The following is a 3,480-nucleotide window of genomic DNA, read 5'->3' on the forward strand; positions in this document are numbered from 1 at the left end:
AAAAAAAAGTCATGATTTTATTTTTAGACATTGTTTAATTACTGCTTCTTATTTACCTGTTTACCAGTTACATTTTACTTTCCAGTTACTCGTTATCCTTTTGATGGTTTACTTAGAACTTTCATGTCGGAGGCCTGAAGAACACAGAGTCAGTCCTGTCTCTGGATGCCTGAGGCAATGGGATTGGTCAAAAGTCCATCGACATGTAAATGTGCTGCAAACATCTGCAAACAGAAGTTTGAGGAACTGAAACTTGAAAGATGTTTGGTTAAAATTCTGATGGAGTTGATCCTTTTTTTAATACTTTCAATGTGAAGGTTGCGTGAACTCAAGGTCCAAATTCTTTTGAAAATATTCTTGGTTTTCAGAGTTTTGAATCTTTTCATTTGACAGTTGCTAAACATTGTCTAATTTAAAAAAAGGGTTTCTTGATGTTGAACCACTTCTTTAAAGTTTACCTCCTCAGGTGCGTCACGTTTAACTCAGAAATTTGACAAATTAAATGAATAATTCACATTATTGTAAAGGATGTGTGGCTAGCCCCACCCCTCAGGTGGTCTGCAATAACTTCGTCTGCATCATATTTACAAGGCATCTGATGAGTTCTGAGAATCCTCCTTCACACATAAATATTTACCTGCAGCTCCATCTGTCCGGCGCTGCCCGGGTCCGGTTCCCTCTGGGAACTCTGAAGATGTGGTTGAGATCCGTTCTGACCAAGACTCTTATTAAAACAATGAAGCTCATAATTATCTGGGAACTCCAGAGCAGTGCTATAGTCGTAATGAGGCCACACAGGAGCCGGAGAATAAAGAATGAATGTAATAAATAAGCCATTAGATGGGCAGTAAAACGAGCCGGCGGTGTAAAAGAAGCAGTGAAAGAAGTTCAGACAGGTCTTGTTGTCTCCTGATGAGCTCTTGGAGAAGTTACTGCTTCCATGTTTGGAATAAAATGAGACATCAGCAGGAAAAAACCGTCAGACTGTCACACACAGAAGCGACATACAAAAACCTGAAGCTGAAAGAAGAAACGGAAAATTCCACCTTCAAGCAAACGCAGGTCAAGCCTGAAATACTTTAGAATATTTCACATTCTGCTTTCTGTAACCGTGATGGTTTCTAATGCCTGATCGGAGCTGGTCTGGACTGTGGACCAATGTTTATGATCTTCATCCTCTTCATCTCTATGAACAAACACCTCAATCTCAGACGTTGGTCAACGTACGTCCAAACATTTGGGCCTAAAAAGTTCAACGTTCCGCAAACAGGAAGTGGGTTTGATAACCTGCAGATAATTGTCTGTTTCTGTAGGATCTTCTTCTTTCTGTCCAATCCAGATCGGGATCAGAATGGTTCTTTTCCTGCTGTGATGTGAAGAGAATGATGGTGTGAAGGATCTCCATAAGGAACCCCACAGTTTATGGGTTTTATGGCTGCTGTCGTCCTGGAAGAGTTAATGTCTGATGGAGGGAGAGTCAAAGGGAGAAGTTTGCTGATTGCAGCTATAACTTCCACTCATACTAATTATCTGTGGCAGTTAAATAAGTCAAAGTGGTCATGCTAATGAGTCCACCAGAGACTGATTGTTAAACTCCATTAAAAAGAATGATATTCCCCCTCTTTTATATTTGTGTTTTCCTCTAAAGCAGCCAAACAAATTCCTGTTAAAAGGTCACGATGCAGCAGAAGCACAAACTAATTAAAGTGTCACTCGGCAGAAGGAGTGCGCTCATTCCTCCTCAGGTGAGTCCTGCCGTCACGCCACACTTTGGGCACTAAAAAGGCGACGAAGAAGAGTTCAATTCAATTCAATTTCATTTACATAGCCCAAAATCACAAAGAAAATTGCCTCATGGGGCTTCAAAATAGAACAATAGTTAAAAACTAAGACTAAATAAGTTGCCGACTTCAGGCTTAAAGCATCAATCTCTGATAAAAACGGCTTCAGACGCTGCAACACGTCGGCAGTCTGAAGACAGTGTGACATTTTAATTTATTAAAAATAAAAATGCTGAGCGAATAATAATATAGAAAGAGGCTTTAAAAAGCAGGTAAAAACCTGATTCCTGGTGGTCTAAATAAAAGCTGAATTGAATCTAAATAAATTGATACAAATAGAGCTGAGTTTAACGTTAAAGGATACTGAGATTCCCTTCATCATTACTAAGCATAAACCAGAAGAAATATTCCAAAAATAAAAGAGCAGAAATCTCCTGCAGGAGTTGAACGTCTTCCTGCCAGAAAGTAGAGAAGATCTGAATGTTTTGTAGAGTTCTTTGCTAAAATAATTTGATAATTAAAATCATTTATTGTTTTTTTGAACTGTTTCAGCATCATTTTCCTCACGTTTATATCTGAACGATTTCTGAACAAATTAGCTTTCAAAGGGAAAGTTTTATTAATTCTTTGTTTTTCAGGATGTCTGCACAAAAATGTAAGTTTCCCTTTTCACGTTTTTCAGGTGAACCAGGTGAACCAGGTGAACCAGGTGAACCAGGTGAATCAGCAGAACCTCGACTGCACTCGGTCCTATCACCCGTTCTCCGAGTATTAGTGAAATGAATTATGTGGACTGAGCAGCACCGCAGTTCTGATGGGAGGAGCCAGGCGTTTTGGTCTATATGTGGCACCCATCAAGCATCCTGGAACCGGGGGGGGGGGCTGAACCCCCCAGGCTGGACTGAATCCAATAAGAGGCAGTAGACGTTTTAATTGTAGTTTCCTCATCAAGGGCTAATGTGCAGGATGGTTGTTGCATTCCTGTGGAGACCAATAAGGCTGTATCAGTCATTTCCTGATAAACATCCTCCCCCTCGGGGGGTGGGGGGTGAGGGGGGGTGTAAATTAATGCTCAATCATTTGGCTTCTTAACTGTCCAGACAAACTGCTGAAAGAAGGATGGAAACTCTGAAAGTTGACGTGCAGCAGCGCTTGTTAGGCTGGGAGAGGTTTCCATGGCAACACGGGAAACAAGAGACATCCATAAATCAATCCATTTTATTTGCTACATTACCGTGTGATCCTGAAAGTCCAGTCTAGGATTAGCAGCTTTTCTATTTGTCTCTGAAGTGAAAGTATTGAGGATTTGGGGTTGCCTTCTAAAATGCTGGTGGTGGGAGGTTCCAATAGCTAATGAGATGAGTACCAAGTTAGACCAGCAGGGGGAGCAGTTCTGATACTTTAACAAAGATTTTCGCTAAACTTAGAATACGTCTTTGTCTTTGCAGCACTATTGATGATGACAAAAACACACAAACAAACAAAAAGTTGTGTAGACACAATAGCAGCCCCCTCCATTGAACTAACATGCTCCTCTGTGAGCTACAGCGCCAGCATGTGTTCATTGACAGACGCTGCAGTCAGGCCTAAGACAGGCTTCACCTTTGACCTGCAAATATGAACTAAAACAACTGAACAATTTCTGCATTCATGATAACTGAGACTGGTTAAACCATAGACTTAATATATAATTAGACGC

The sequence above is a fragment of the Oryzias melastigma genome, linkage group LG10 (assembly GCF_002922805.2).
Source record: "Oryzias melastigma strain HK-1 linkage group LG10, ASM292280v2, whole genome shotgun sequence".
Classification (NCBI taxonomy): domain Eukaryota; kingdom Metazoa; phylum Chordata; class Actinopteri; order Beloniformes; family Adrianichthyidae; genus Oryzias; species Oryzias melastigma.